The 16,866-nt window shown below is 42.7% G+C and overlaps 1 long non-coding RNA gene across 1 annotated transcript in view; it reads left to right on the top strand.

Annotated features, from left to right (window-relative positions):
• LOC141992021 (uncharacterized) overlaps positions 1-16,866 on the top strand; it is a 119,045-nt gene that overhangs the window by 12,140 nt on the left and 90,039 nt on the right. The window contains exon 2 of the long non-coding RNA XR_012640516.1: positions 15,265-15,325. This is a non-coding gene — a long non-coding RNA (uncharacterized LOC141992021). The remainder of the gene's footprint in view (positions 1-15,264; positions 15,326-16,866) is intronic.

Genomic DNA, 16,866 nt, shown 5'->3' with positions numbered 1-16,866 from the left:
TCATTTGTCATTCATGTTGTGCAACATATTATCCATGCAACATATGCTATGTGTTCGTGACACCTTTCGAATTGGCCTCAATTCATACTGCAGACACTTAAGCATGCATGTAACTTTACTTATGTGAATTATACCATAGACTTCAGTGGACCTGCTCATGTGAGTAAATTTACACATATAATTCAGTGTTTGTAAGACTGGTCCCCTATATCATTTTAAATATTATTGTTGATACTGATGCATACAAATGCCTGGGTGTTGCCATAATAAACACTTTACATATACCTTAGGTAAATATTTGAATAATATACACATTTTTATAATTTGTTGTATTCTATAACTGTTCTGTGGTGTGTGTTGCTGGCAACTGCAACGAGTTTGAGTTCTGTGGACTGCATCTTTAAGTGTCTATGGAGACTATATTTTATGAGGCAGCGCTGATGCAGAATGTTACAAAGGAGACATGCTGTGCTCTCAAATGGAAATTTCACTTTTGTTTTTTCTTGTTTCATTGTTTCCCTTTTCATAAACATCAATCACACTGAAAGTATTCAGAAAAATATAACATCTTCTATACTAGATAGATTATTACACGTATGAAAGTGGGAAACATAAGAACAGCCATACTGGGTCAGACCAAAGGTCCATCTAGCCCAGTATCCTGTCTTCTGATAGTGGCCAATGCCAGGTGCCCCAGGGGGAATGAACAGAACAGGTCATCATCAAGTGATCCATCCCCTGTCGCCCATTTCCAGCTTCGAGCAAACAGAGGCTAGGGACACCATCCCTGCCCATCCTGGCTAATAGCCATTGATGGACCTATCCTCCATGAACTTATCTAGTTCTTTTTTGAACCCTGTTATAGTCCTGGCCTTCACAACTTCTTTGGCAAGGAGTTCCACAGGTTGACTGTGCGTTGTGTCAAAAAAAAAATGCTTCCTTTGTTTATTTTAAACCTGCTGCCTATTCATTTCATTTGGTGACCTCCTACTTCTTGTGTTATGAGAAGAAATAAATAACACTTCCTTATAACTTTCTCCACACCAGTCGTGATTTTATCATATCCCCTCTTAGTCGTCTCTCTTCCAAGCTGAAAAGTCCCAGTCTTATTAATCTCTCCTTATACGGTAGCCGTTCCATACCCCTAACCATTTTTGTGGCCCTTGTCTAAACCTTTTCCAACTCCAGTATATCTTTTTTGAGATTGTGAAACTGAAAATTCCTTGTGGATGATAATCAGATGTGTTTCTTCAGGAGCATGGGGAATTTCACATAGTTTGATGAGAAAAATAGCCATTTTATGGATATAGCATGAAAAATGAAATTTGTGTTATTGAAAAGTAAATGAAAAGGATCACTTAGCGTTTGTGAGACAGAATTTTAATTCCTTTGGTGTAGCTTTAGAAACTGTACAGTGGATCGATCATCCTGCCATTAGATGCAACTAACTGCTATTCATTGAAACCTGAGTTACTTCTATCATGCAGAGAGAGACAGGGCCCAGAAGTTAAGGAGTAGAGAGGGAGAGAGACTCTTGTATAAAGAGATGGGATTAGACTTTCCTCAACAGGATTCTAAAAGGAGTGTCAGATTTGTAAATGGCTCCTATTGATTTTATGTTTGCAATCTAAAAAAAATTGGGTTTCATCATGAAATCCTTGGGGTGAAAAATATTTCCTCCCCCTACCCTGATATGACTGAAAAACTGCCTTCTTCTAAGCTATATGCAGTGCTCACAGCTTGTCGTTTAACCAATGCAAAGTAACCAAAAACAGGGCCGCTGGTGTTTGAGATCCTTTTAGCCAGTCCCCGTAAAAAAAAAAAATTCCTTCAGGCAGTCCAGAGCCCTGGGAGAGTGTTAGTTTCTTTGATTGCTTATTGTAGCCATAGCACCGGAGATAAAAGTTTAATGCATATTTATTTTCTCAAAGCTTTTATGTATTCATCTGTGTGGAGCAGTACATCTTCCTCCACATAACCATGGGTTTCAGAGTAACAGCCGTGTTAGTCTGTATTCACTGTATCTAAAGTAAGCTATTACCAGCAGGAGAGTGGGGTGGGGGGAGGTATTTTTTCATGCTTTGTGTGTATAAAAAGATCTTCTACACTTTCCACAGTATGCATCCGATGAAGTGAGCTGTAGCTCACGAAAGCTTATGCTCAGATAAATTGGTTAGTCTCTAAGGTGCCACAAGTACTCCTTTTCTTTCTGCACATAACCATGGTGGTTTAAGAATGTGGTGGGTTAAGATTAACAGATACAGTATCAAGTGTCTGGTGGATGGGGAGTGTAGTGGACATGTACAAAACCACCAATAAATAGAGGCAATAGTAGTCATTCAAAATTAGAAGTTAATATAACAGATGATAGGCAACTTAGTTTGAATAAAATCAGGACTGACCCAAAGTTCACCATTGGAAGTTTGTTATTGTGGTATTGCTGGGCTACATATACTGGTTCTTCTGAGTGATGGGAAGCATGCACTGGTTTGTTATTGTAGGGTTGCTCTTGAATGCTGGACTAACTGCTAGAACTAATTTTTTTTCTTTCCCTACCTCCGCCCTTTTTTGCTTTTGTTTTTAACTAAAACCAGAAAGAGAGGGTAGGTCAAGTTTGGGGATCTCCTAACTTTAAACAGCTATATAAAAATTGCTCTAGTGCCTTTTGCTGTAACATTGTGGATTCCGTTTTAGTTGCTCAAGAGAGGTCAGGAGAGCGATGCCCTATTGTTGACACATGGGTAATCCAATCTTCCACCCTGTTGGTCTGCCAAGCTGAATTCGAACTCATCTGATTGCAGTGCAGGGCTATTGTACCGACTCTGCCATTGGAGCTGGGAAGCTGATACACTTGAAGAGATGTTAATGAGGAAGAAAGTTCATTAGTTAATGTAAGAGGAAAAAAATAATCCCAACAATTTTGCAGTCCACTTTCTCTGGTTCTTCTGCAGCTTCCTGCAATAGTTAGCACAGGGCCTGCTCTGAGCTGCGCACGCAGCTTCCCCCCAAATACAAACATGTGAGCAAATGCCAGCAGTAACTGAGAGACTTAAGATGAGCACTCAGATCTGCGGTGGTAGGGACAGATGGGGGGCACATAGGGGATTTACAGTGAGGTCCCCACCAGCCACATGGAAAATGCTAAAGAAAGTCCATACTGTCTTTTGGAACACCTCTTCGTTGGGACCTTCCTTTGAAAGGGGTTGGAGCCAGGCAACTTTTGGCTGATGAGTCCAGGAAGCCAGGGCAGAGCGGCCAGGGGTGAGGAGCCAATGCGAAGGTACAGGATCTCTGTGAACGTCGAAGGGCCTCCGGCAACACCACGTAAATCTGTGCAGATCTGGGGAGATTTGCATAGTTTGGGGGATAAACCCTTTGTTATTTTGTGTGGGATGGAGGAGAACCCTGCCTCTGTGGGAAGAATTTACGCTGCTGCAGGGTAGTGTGATGGAGCCCAGTGTTATTAATGGAACTGTCTGTATTTGTTATGCACCCATCACTGAGGTATCCAGGTGCTGCTAAACCCTGTTTCATTTGTTTGGACATGCAGGAACTGAATTGCTCCAAACAACCAAACCTCCGATGAGATATTGGATCTGATTCTGATCTCACTTAGAAGCAGTGTAAATCAGGGGCACTTACACTGGTGTAAATCAGATCAAAATCAGGTCCACTGTATCTTGAGACACGGAGTGCATAACTCTCCACCAGCACCTAATCATCCCTGAGTAGGAGGCATTTGGGTTCTAGAAAATCCCAAAAGAAACTAAAGGGGTGTGAAGTAAACCATCAAACCTCAGGAATGAATCATATACTGATGTATGTATTTCCGGTATAGGACATGTCTGCCAAGCTCTGGGTGCTTTACATAGACTATAATACAACACTTAATCCTTAAAATAAATCACATTTACCCCTCTGACTTGAGAGGTGAACTTGGAGGAGGAGGACAGAGTTAACAGCTGCTCCAGGACCATCCCAGGGAGTGGCATATACCCTTCATTCAGCTCTTTGCTTTAATGACTCCTCACTCACACACTCCTGCTGAATGGAGATCATTTGTATTTTATATCCTTATGGTTTGGGGGAGGGAGAGGCAGTGAGGTAAAGAAGAAAGGATCCAAAGTCTATGGAAATCGATTGAAGATCCCTAGTAACTTCAGGGGGTGCTGGATTAGGCCTTAAGAAAAGAGAAGGCAGTGATGAAGGAGAGAGAGAAAGGGGAGGAGAAGAAATAGCAAGGGAAGACAGTGAAATACATAAAGCGGTAAATAATAGCATGCATGTGTGATATTTGTTCAGCAAAGTTCCACTTCCCATAGTTGCCAGCAGATCTGCGTTCTTGCTGCAGAAATCAAGCCCCTGCTCCTAGGGTTCCCCACAAACACCACCTGTTTTAGTGCATTGAGTTGTCAGATGGGCAGGGGAGGGACCAAACACTAGGCACAGCTGGGATAAGGACCGTCAAGGTCAGAAGGCAGCAAGAGCTTATCAATTATTTGAGAGGGCAGAGTCATAAAAGGACCTTTTCAGTATAAATATCAGCTGTATTGGATGTGATGGGACTCAGAGGAGTGAATTGTTCACACCAGACTAAACTCCAGTAGCCCTGGAAGATAAATTTTGTTTGAAGGAAGCCTTCACAGTATTACTTTGGTAGCGGCTACCTTCTCCTTGCTTGCTGCAGCCCAGTGACGGGTCTGTGGTCTGAACTGCCATAGGCACCATCACACCCACATAATTTCTTGTGCACCCAAACAGTTGTCCTCACATGCATGCAGTCACACAGGGTCATGCATACTCACATCCTCTGGCACATTCCAATGCAAGTGCTCTTGCATAAATGTACATGCATCCACATGCACTCGCCTCATACAGAAATATTCACTAGCACACAAATGCACACATATGCTCTTGCATGCTGGCACAAGCTACTCCATACAAATGCTCACTAACATCCATTCAAAGTGCATCCACATTCACATACAGGCACATTCATACCCACATCTTCCCAAGGTTGCTGACACTGCAAGCCTGTTAGTAACCATGGGAAAATTTCTCCAGAATTCCCTACTGTAGAAAAAGCTTGAGAATAGAAAAGGCAGCTGCATACTAGCTCTTGGCACCTTTTAGAGATCTGTAAGGTGGCCATTAGCAAGTGGCCTGCTTAGGAATTTGGGTTTCTCAAAGGTTTTCTGTTTGCCTTTGCACTTTGGAACCTGGCACTATAATGGTAGCTGTGTCATGTAAAAAACAACACCCTGATGTGAATATTCATCTCATCAGGTTTCTGACCACCAGCTCCTAGATTTTTTTTTTAAATTAAATATTCTATGTCACAAGATTTAGGATGAATTAAAGAGACTGTACCAAGATTAGGAGTACTTGAGACACCTTAGAGACTAACAAATTTATTAGAGCATAAGCTTTCTTGGGGTACAGCCCACTTCATTGGATGCATAGAATGGAACATATAGTAAGAAGATCACACACACACACACACACAAGTTGGAAGTTGCCATACAAACTGTGAGAGGCTAATTAATTAAGGCGGGCTATTATCAGCAGGAGAAAAAAACTTTTCTAGTGATAATCAAGATGGTCCATTTAGACAGTTGACAAGAAGGCATGAGGATACTTAATTTAGGGAAATAGATTCAATATGTGTAAAAAGAAAAGGAGTACTTGTGGCACCTTAGAGATTAACCAATTTATTTGAGCATAAGCTTTCGTGAGCTACAGCTCACTTCATCGGATGCATTTTTCCACTGAACGCATCCGATGAAGTGAGCTGTAGCTCACGAAAGCTTATGCTCAAATAAATTGGTTAGGCTCTAAGGTGCCACAAGTCCTCCTTTTCTTTTTGCGAATACAGACTAACACGGCTGCTACTCTGAAACCTGTCAATATGTGTAATGACCCAGCCACTCCCGGTCTCTATTCATACCCCAGTTAATGGTATCTAGTTTGCATATTAATTCAAGCTCAGCAGTTTCTCATTGGAATCTGTTTTTGAAGCTTCTGTTGCAAAATTGCCACCCTTAAATCTTTTACTGAGTGGCCAGAGAGGTTGAAGTGTTCTCCTACTGGTTTTTGAATGTTATGATTCCTGATGTCAGATTTGTGTCCATTTATTCTTTTGCATAGAGAGTGTCCGGTTTGGCCAATGTACATAGCAGAGGGGCATTGCTGGCACGTGATGGCATATATCACATTGGTAGATGTGCAGGTGAACGAGCCCCTGATGGCGTGGCTCTTGTGATTAGGTCCTATGATGGTGTCACTTGAATAAATATATGGACAGAGTTGGCATCGGGCTTTGTTGCAAGGATAGGTTCCTGAGTTAGTGTTTTTGTTGTATGGTGTGTGGTTGCTGGAGAGTATTTGCTTCAGGTTGGGGAGCTGTCTGTAAGCGAGGACTGGCCTGTCTCCCAAGATCTGTGAGAGTGAGGGATCATTTTTCAGGATAGGTTGTAAATTTTTGATGATGCGCTGGAGAGGTTTTAGTTGGGGGCTGAAGGTGATGGCTAGTGGCGTTCTGTAATTTTTGTTGTTGGGCCTGTCCTGTAGTAGGTGACTTCTGGGTACTCTTCTGGCTCTGTCAATCTGTTTTTTCACTTCAGTAGGTGGGTATTATAGTTTTAAGAATGCTTGATAGAGATCTTGTAGGTGTTTGTCCCTGTCTGAGGGATTGGAGCAAATGCGGTTGTATCGTAGAGCTTGGCTGTAGACAATGGATCATGTGGTGTGTCCTGGATGGAAGCTGGAGGCATGTAGGTAAGTATAGCAGTCCGTAGGTTTCCGGTATAGGGTGGTGTTTATGTGACCGTCGCTTATTAGCACAGTAGTGTCCAGGAAATGGACCGCTTGTGTGGATTGGTCTAGGCTGAGGTTGATGGTGGGATGGAAATTATTGAAGTCATGGTGGAATTGCTGACTTAGAACAACGCTTCCTTAGCTCTCGTCCCCTAACACCCCTACTCTACTTGCGCTACATTGATGACATCTTCATCATCTGGACCCATGGAAAAGAAGCCCTTGAAGAATTCCACCATGACTTCAACAATTTCCACATTTCCTGGACGCTACTGTGCTAATAAGCGCACATCTTAATGTTCACGAGCAGCCCCACAATCATAAAACAGTGTGTTGAGCTTAGTGCTCATGAGCAAGCCTATCTGTTTCAGTAAGGAAGCAGATTTCAGTTTCAGGCTTCCAAGGAGTTAGTAATGAGCTATTGCTCAAGGAAGCTGGCTTGAGGTTTGTGACTTCTGAGGCCCAATAGTACATTCTTTGTGCGCTGTAGTTAAGAGAAGAATTAGGTGCACAGGGAATACAGGACTGGGCATGTGGTAAGTTGTTGAAGAGCTGACTAACACCTAGAAGCAGGGAATCAAATGCATGGATATGATATAGCTGTAAGACTCAACATTTTTCTACTTTCTTGCCTGGTGAAAATGTTTCTTTATTCTGTATCTGTATTTGTCTGTGTGGTGCAGAAACCACAGACATTAGATATACTATTAAAGTAAAGTAAGTATTTGCTGTGTAATAATTGCCATGTTCATGGCTAACAGATGCTATAATTAGGGTTCAGTAAAGGTTTCCATTATTACCTCTGCTTTTACCTGATCACAGCTTTCTCAAAATCTTCTTTTTAGGCTGAAATGTTCTTGCATGGTCTTTTCCCAAAGATGGATTTATCATTTCAGCAAAATACGTTCAGCCATGCAAGAGGGTGACGTTTGATGGAGAACTGCATGCTATGTGCTTAGGAGGAAGCGTACTTGCCCAGATCCTGAGCTGAATCTGAATTGTGTTCAGTGAGACATGGATTGCAAGGGAGAACAAAGGCATTTGAACACCACCCTGGTAGATCTTGGATTCTCAGGCTGGCTGCAGACTAGAACCAAAATGGAACCAGATTGCTGGCATTTACAATTAAAAAGGTCATAGAGGAATTTTTAAATTAAGGGTTGGGGAAAGGCCGACAGATGCAGTGGCGCACATGGTTCGGATAGAGACATCTTTTAGGGGAGGATTTATTAAAGGGGATACTCTATATTCTAATAAAGAGGAGAGGATAGAAGTTAATAAAGTACAGGTAGGAACTGAAGAGACACAGTCAAATGAAAAAGAGTGGCAGAGTACGTTGTGCTGGTGGGGAAGAGGCACTATATGTGAAAGAAAGCATAGAGTCATATAGTAAAAATCTTAAATGAATCAAACAGTACTGTAGAATCTCTATGGATAGAAATTCCATGCTTGAATAATAAGAGTATAGCAGTAGGAATATACTAGTGACCAGGATGGTGATGGTGACTGTGAAGTGCCCAGGGAAATTAGAGAGCCTACAAAAACAGAAAATCCAATAATAATGAGGGATTTCAACTATCCCTATATTGACTGGGAACATGTCACCTCAGATGGGATGCAGAGGTAAAATTTCTAGACACCATTAATGACTGCTTCTTGGAGCGGCTAGTCATGGAACCCACAAGGGGAGTGGCAACTAGCAAAAGACAAAAACCGACAGCAGTTTTTTTAAGTACATCAGATGCAGGAAGCCTGCCAAACAGTCAGTAGGGCCACTGGGCAATCAAGGTGCTATAGAACCACTTAAGGAAGCTAAGGCCATTGTGGAGAAGCTAAATGAATTCTTTGCAATAGTTTTCACCTCAGTGGATGTGAGGGAGATTCCCACACAGAGCCATACTTTTCAGATGGGAGATTTGAGGAACTGTCCCAGACTGAGGTGTCCACGAATGAGGTTTTGGAACAAATTGATAAACTAAACAGTAATAAGTCACTGGGATCAGATGGTATTCACCCAAGAGTTCTGAAGGAACTCAAATATGAAATTGCAGAACTACTAACTGTGCTATGTAACCTATTGCTTAAATTAGCTTCTGTATGCGGTGACTGGTGGATAGCTAATGTAACGCTGATTTTTAAAAAAGGCTCCAGAGACAATACTGGCAATTACAGGCCAGTGTTTCTAACTTTAGTACCAGGCAAATTGGTTGAAACTATCGTAAAGTACAGAATTATCAGTCACACAGATGAACATGATATTACTGGGGAAGAGTCAACATGGTTTTTGTAAAGGAAAATCATGCTTTACCAATCTCTTAGGTATTGAGGGGGTCAACAAATATGGACAATGGTGATCCAGTGGATATAGTATACCTAGACTTTTAGAAAGCCTTTGACAAGACCCCTCACCAAAGGCTTCTAAGCAAAGTAATCAGTCATGGGATAAGCAGGAAGTTCCTCTCATGGACCAGTAACTGGTAAAATGATAGGAAACAAAGGGTCAGAAGAAATGGTCAGTTTTCACAGTGGAGAGAGTTAATTAGCGGGGTCTCTCATGGGACCAGTGCTGTTCAACATATTCATAAATGATCTGGAAAAGGAGGTGAACAGTGAGGTGGCAAAGTTTGCAGATGATATTGAATTACTCAAGATAGTTAAGTCCAAAACTGACTGTGAAGAGTTACAGAGAGATCTCTAAAACTGGGTGGCTGGGCAACAAAATGGTAGATGAAATTCAGCATTGCTAAATGCAAAGTAATACACATTGGAAAATATAATCCCAACTATACATACAAAATGGTGGGGTCTAAATTAGGTGTTACCACTCAAGAAAGAAATGTTCAAGTCACTGTGGATAATTCTCTGAAAACATCTGCTCAGCAGCAGTCAAAAAAGCGAACAGAATGTTAGGAACCAACCAATGTTAGGATACTGGGCTAAATAGACCATTGGTCTGACCCACTATGCCCGTTCTTATGTTCTTATGGCAGCTCTTTGTCCCCAGCCTAAGTGAAAACAACCCAAAGGCCAATTTAATATACACCTGGTTAACCAAGGTTTAATTTACACCATGGCCTTTCTAGCACTTGGGAATAACCAGGGTGCACAAGTACTTTGGCCATGCCCTCTTTTTTCTGGTCACACCCCTACCTGGTTGTGACGTATGCTAGGCCAGCTCTTTGGCACCTATGAATGTTGTCTGTGTAGGGGAATCTCCTGGGTAGCTGGACAGGTTGACTTTCCAGCTCTTTTGCTGGACCAGAGTGGAAGGAGGGGAGGGCGGAATCTGTCCCATTGTCTTTATGGCTGTTCTTGTTGGAGGAAGAAGCCCTCTCTATCCCATCCCTCAGACACGATGACATCTTTGGTATAAGCCTACCTGGTATTTTTTGTATCCTGGAGTCTGTGTGTAGTCTGGCCTAGGTATCATGTAGCAAGGTTGCAACCAGAAACCTGTACAGCAATCTACCTTCCCTTTCTCCAGCCCACAGACCACAACAGATTGCTTCAGAGGAACTGCTTACCCTTTTCCAAAAAATAGCTTTAAGGCCCAGATTCTTAAAGGTGTTTAGGCACCTAACTTCCATTGATTTCAATGGTAGTTAGGTGCCTAAGTAGCTTTAACAATCTGGGCCTTACTTAGCTTTTAGATCTTTTCTGGAGAGACAAAAACAGTGTGTGCAGCACCGCTGAGTCAAAGCATCACAAACTCCAGCGTGGAACACTCATCCCTCACCCGCAGTGTAAGGGTTCAGCAAAAAAGCCTGCCGAGTCTGGATTTCCCCCAGCCCACCTCTCTCAGGAGTTCACAGGGCATCTCTGAACACTAGGCGAAAGGTAGAGACTTTAAAATGCCATTAAACAAGTGTTCTCCCTTTACTTCTACAGGAAATGTAATATATTCAGTTCATGTCTGATTCTATTCTGCCTGGCACTTTATGTTGTCATTTATATCTGTGCAATATGTGTATAAAAACACTACCAAATAGAAATGGCAGGGTTTGATGCCTGCCTTGCTCTCACTGGAGCCAATGGAGGGCAGGTAGCTTGCATTTCCTCTGTTCAGGGGCTGCAGGAGCTGATGCAGCACAAGACTAGGGCAATCCTGAGGATTGTCCTGCATTGCACCTCTGATTCAGTGGTCCCTGTGGGCACAGGTCTGCCTCAGGCATAACCCTTCTGCACCTTCTCTGCCTCCTTTCTCCTCCACCCTCCTCTTGATTCACCTCCATCCCAATCCCTGGGAAGAAAACACATGCTGCTTTTATACACTGCTTTGCACACTCCACATATACATACTGCATGTACACATGCTGCATGCACACACTGCTCATATACACTGCACAGGCACACTGCACACACACACACAGTGCACATTGACGAGACACACTGTATTGTGGGAAAGTTCCATAATATTCTTTAGCCTTTCCAGTGAACCCATAATCATTGTATGGGTTTGGGTCAAACCATGCAACAATTGTCAGTGTTGACTGAGATTTGATTTGAGGTTTGTTCACACCCTAGACTCAAAGCCCAGTTCAGGGGAGTTTTGAGAGTGGGGCAGATCACTGAGCAGTGTCTGGATTGGAACCAGCTAAACTGTTGGCCTGATCCCTTGCAAAGGGAAGCTGCTGAATTTCACACCATCTGAGTTGCCACTTGGTAGCCCAGTTTGTGGGATGTGAAGGGTCCCAGTATCCGCCAAACAATATCGTGTCCAACTGCATCAGTGCCATTTAAGGAAGCTGCGTCATATCACACTGCCACACAAGCATTGCAGAGTTGCCACTCGTGACATTGTCCCAGCAGGCGAGCTCCCAAGAAGTGGCAACCCCCAGAATAGCGTCCAAAAAAAGGCTGCCAGGAATAAGAAAGTTCAGTGCAGGCTTATATTGCCTGAAAGTTCTGCTGCAGTGTCCTTGAGTGCCCTCCCTCTGCCCTAAGTCTTTGCTTCTAATGTTTTATGCTCCTTTAGCTTAATCCATTTTACAAAACATTCCATCCCTGTATCTCTCCGCCTCATCAACTCTCCAGGTCTTTTGAAATCTCATTTTAAAGCATCTCCTTTTTCCCTTGCCTCTGCCTCTTAATTTCTCTCTTTCCTTTATTAGCCCTAGAGTTGGAAGCTTTCATTTATTCCGTATCCTGACTTTGCATCACTGTTTTCTCTCATTTCGACACCTTTTATGGGCTTGACCTGTAAAGATCTCAGGACACCACATGTTTGAAAGATGCTCTAGAAATGAAGGGTCCAGGCCTGCAAGGCACAGTGTGCTCTTGACTCCCATTAAAGTCAGTGGGAGTTGAGGGTACTGAGCACTTTTTGGGGTGGGCCAGAAGGCTGCATTATGTTGTATTGTAGAGCTGAGGAGCTGCATGGCCATGTATTATGTTGTATTGTAGAGCTGCATGGCCACGCATTATGTTGTATTGTAGAGCTGTACTTGTGAAATTTTCTACAATAGCTGGTTAATAGCAGGACTCCTGTTAAGGACTTTTTTTTTTTCTAACATCTTCCTCTTTGGATGAACACATGCTACTTTCTGTAATAGTCATATTGCTCCTTGTAGAGTTCATCGAATTCAGCACTAAACAAATACTTGAGCAAGGTCTTCTGAAAGTGTGGATTTCTAGTCTTGCCTACCTGTTGGTTTTGACTATGTCTTGCCATCATCGACCGAGCTGGAAACTGGGTCTGAAAGCAAGCTTGAGACTAAGGCATGAACAGAATTAGAGTCAGTTTTATCAAAGGTTAGAGAAAAATGGACAGTAAGCAGATATAGTGGGACATTGCCTAATGCTGTGTTTTAAGTTAGGCAAGAGAGTGGTTAGCAATGCTACAGTGGGGGGTTCCAGACATACTATTAGCATAGAGAACACCTACAGGAAGAAGTCTTTTGGCTCATGATCAGCTGGATCTAAAGTACGTACACTAGGAAGGGAGAGGGGGACGAAAGTCTGCAATAGTTCAGTGTTCCCCCAATGCAGTGGGGGACTGGGGTTGGTTTTCGATTGTATTGGCCTGGAGCTAGCCAAATAGATTGTAATAATGATAATACAATAATTGTTGTATGTTTAGTATTAGAGCTAGCAAAGCTGACTGAAATCCAGAGGTGGAGTGTGCATGAGGAGGGACTTTGGAGTAGGGACAGTATGTGAAAGGCACTGAAGTAGAGGGACTTGAAAACAAAACCATACACAGCATAACAGAGATGGTTCGGGAAGAGCGAATGATTAAGAGATCCCCCAAGAGTTCAATCAGAAGCTAAGTATATCTGAAAGGGAGTATCTATCCAGCCAAGTAAGTTATAAATCCACAATTTCTCTATGTTTTGTGTATTTGTGTGGCAAAAGCTATATGTTAATCAGTCCTGAGAAGCATTCATTTGATTACATTTTGACTAGCATTCCTTCAAAACTCCCCACAATCCCTATTAGGAAGGCTCAGAGCATGTCTCTCTCCTCAAAGCCATAGATGTGCCAATCTCCTTCCATTTCCTATGGAATAAACTAAAAACACTGGGCCACGTTCAGATCTCAGTTGTAGTTTATTGCTGTAAATCAAGAGCATAGTTATTTTTAAATACTTGGAAACTATTCTAATTTCAAGGTGATGGGCACCATGTAGGTTGGTAAGTAGGTAGATAGTATCGCAACTCCATTGATTTCAGTGAAGTTATTCCAGTTTTACATTGGCATGCATGAGACAGGATCTGGCCCACACTAAGGAAACATTGTTGACCTCACGCTATTTAAATATTGAGAAGAGATTCTCTTGACCAGATCAGGCTTATTATACTGCCAGGTTTCCTCAAGAAGGATGGGATTTTGCACGTGTTCATATATTATTGAACCTGAACTGCGGCCCCTTGGGATGAATGGTGGTGAGGGAGGAGAGAGGAAGAAACATTAGGCTAGTATCATACAAACCAGACACCCTCTTTTATTGCTTCTAAAGGGTAGGATCAACAGCAACCATCTGGGAACAAAAAAATCTCTGAGGGGCTATAATGTAGGTCATGTGGACTGTGTAACAATTAGGCCTTGTTGCATGATCTGGAGAAAGTGCCTCCTTCTGGAGCCGCCCTCACCTCCTCCCCAGATTGCCATTGCTGGAACCAAAAAATATTGTGGTTTTATCAGGAAGAATTCCAAAGAAACCCTCTACTATCTGGAGAGTTGATCCTGGGACCTTTGGCTCCATGCCACAGGCCAAGACACCCTCATCCTGGAAAGTAAACACCCATGCCTATTAGCACTGCCGCATCTGTGAAAGATACAGGTCAATCAGACTTGCATAGCTGCTGAAGCTGCCAAACTGTCACCCCATTACAGTGTCATGGGAATCTCAGCCATTTCATTCCAGCCCTGACTGATGCCTTGCCAGCCTTGGTAATGAGATGCAAGCTCTTTGATTTGCATGCCTGCAGCAGAAAGGCCTTTCCCAGTGGAGCGACCATATGTGCAAACTTCAGGTGTCCTAGCAGTGACTGCATATGCTTTAGGGTGATTTATTTTTAGGGACTCTGTTTCCTTTACTGCCAGTCTATGTAATGTCTTTCTAACTTGTCCCCTGGCAACCTAGATGCCATTTTAATGGAGTTTATCTCATTGCCCTCTAAAATGGGATGTCAATGGATAGCTCTTCTGTTTCATTAAGAGCTAATGGAACAGACAGCAAACCCCCTACCTAGTTTGCAAAATGGTCTGGCAAGGCCGCCTCTGGATTCCTGGTGTGGTGCATGAGGCTCTGCATCAAACAATCACTCTGGTTGGCTTGGATTGAGGAAAGCTCCCTGTCATATCAGACTTGGTACCTACCTGAAATCCAGTTCATAACCTGCTGAGACAGTTTTCGAAAGCGGTGCTAGATGCCACCCGGCTCTGTCTGGGCCAGGGCTGAGATTGAGCTGCTTGTGGGTGGTACTGGCTATACCAGCCCTTCTGTGATGGCCCCGTCAGTTACTGCAGAATTTAAGCTTTCATGTAATACACCCAATCCCTTGCTCCCAGAGTACGAGTCCTTATGGCTTGTGATGATCTCGTTCTGAACATGACGTGATGCAGGGCTAAGTCTCCTGACAATCAACAACTCGGAGGACAGGTGCCTTTGCGGGCCATAAATGCAGCAGAACTGAACTGGTCCCGCTGAACATCATGTACGTGTGCGTGCAGTTGAGGGCGGGGAGGAGGGAGTGAAGAACAGACTAGGACTCTATATGGAAGTGTTTGGTAGCATGTTAGGGGTAGATGAGTAATAGATTTACCACTACATAGATCCACAGATCTAAATCACCCAAGTAATGGGTGCACACAGGGATTGAAGAGGCAGCAGTGGAGTGGCTATGTATCACTCCACACCAAGATACTAGGCTGGGGTAAAGAATTCCTTTTCCTCAGTTCTTCTTAGATCCTCTGTGCAATGCCCATTTCATTTGTTCCTGATAGGTCTGGCGGGATGGCTTCAGTAACACGATTTCACCACCAAGACTGCAAGGCCAAAATCCTGGTAAGGTCACTGTAACTCTATCTTTTTAGACAAGTAAGTGTGTGTGTGTGTGTGTGTGTGTGTCTTGTGAATGAGCTCTTAAAAATCATGTTCTCTGACGCTTTTTTGGAAGAGTAGAATTTGTTCACTGGTGTCCTTGGCCAAAATTTCAGCTACTCCCTTCACTATTGGGTGCATTTCTGTGTTCTCCACCTAGAAATGGCTGCATTTCCGAGGTGTTGTGAAGGGCTCTGGGGTTTTTCAGATGAAAGGTGCTATATAAATGTAAAATATTACTACACAGACATGCACATATATTAGCATTATATACTGTGCAAATATAATCTCTTCTGCCACCAGCCCTCATAGTATGACTCATATATTATGCTTACCCACAAACTCTCTGAGAATTATTACAATCTCAAAGGCACCAAGCAGTTATTTGAAAGGACTTGGAGTACGATAAAAAAACCAGAGCATCGACCATAAAAATTCAACTCTCCTGACTTTGGTTTTCCCCAGGTAGAGAGAAAAAGTCAAAGCCGATATAATATAGCAAAATGATATGTATATTTATATCTGGTATATCTATACTAAGTGGGGGTTATTCTTCTCTTGATACCTGTGCATAAAACCCACTGATGCTAAGGTGGGGGTTGTGTGTGCACATTAAGGGGACAGTATATCCTCACATATGTATGTATATTTACAGTGTATACACACATATTATGTATGTATTGTACCATTAGTCTCCACTTCTCATATTCACTCACAGTAATGGCCGGTGATGTGCACGTCACATTCCCAGCATGCAACATGTAGCCAGATACTTACTGGGCCTCTTTAATTCCCTCCTGTATTTAATGTACAACTGTTTTGTATGCCTTTTTATGAAGAGGTCAAGCATATACCACTATGCAATCAATTTAACTACATTAGCACCAGGGCTCTGGCCTGGGGGATGGGAAACAGTTTCTCCCTGTAATGCTGTGCTGCACACACACTGTACATAGATAATAGAGATTCAGATATCAAAATGCCAGAGGACACAGAGTAAGTCTGAATGATCAAGGTTTTGGACAATCATAGGAACTTTCAATGACACGGACAGATTGTAGAGGACACGACCCTTTTTCAGGTAACTGATGTTTGAATAATCAGGTTTGTACTGTGTTCACAAATCTACAAGTGATTTCAATAGACTGTGTGAATAAACAGATACAAGCCTCTGCTTTGACTTCCAGCGATGTTTTATTGAATTTGTGAACCAAGTAGTTTTCATCCTGGTTGTTCAGTCATGCAGAGTCAAACTAGTTTGTGAAAATCCAGCTGCAGGTTAAATCACTCCACCATCATACATCCTGCTGCCATCTGAAACTGTGGACACTAATCCCTCTGGAATTAGGAGGGCTGGTTCCCTACTATCTGCAGTAGCTGCTGTTGACAGCAGTAATGTTTGAAACAGGGAGTAGCATACAGTTTGATTATCAGGAAATTGGGTTACTGTGGCTGGAAGATTGAACACACAGACAGTCAGACCTACAAAGACATGTGACAGGTCA

This window comes from Natator depressus, chromosome 8 (genome assembly GCF_965152275.1).
Source record: "Natator depressus isolate rNatDep1 chromosome 8, rNatDep2.hap1, whole genome shotgun sequence".
Classification (NCBI taxonomy): Eukaryota; Metazoa; Chordata; order Testudines; family Cheloniidae; genus Natator; species Natator depressus.
This window is presented reverse-complemented; position numbering and strand designations above follow the sequence as displayed.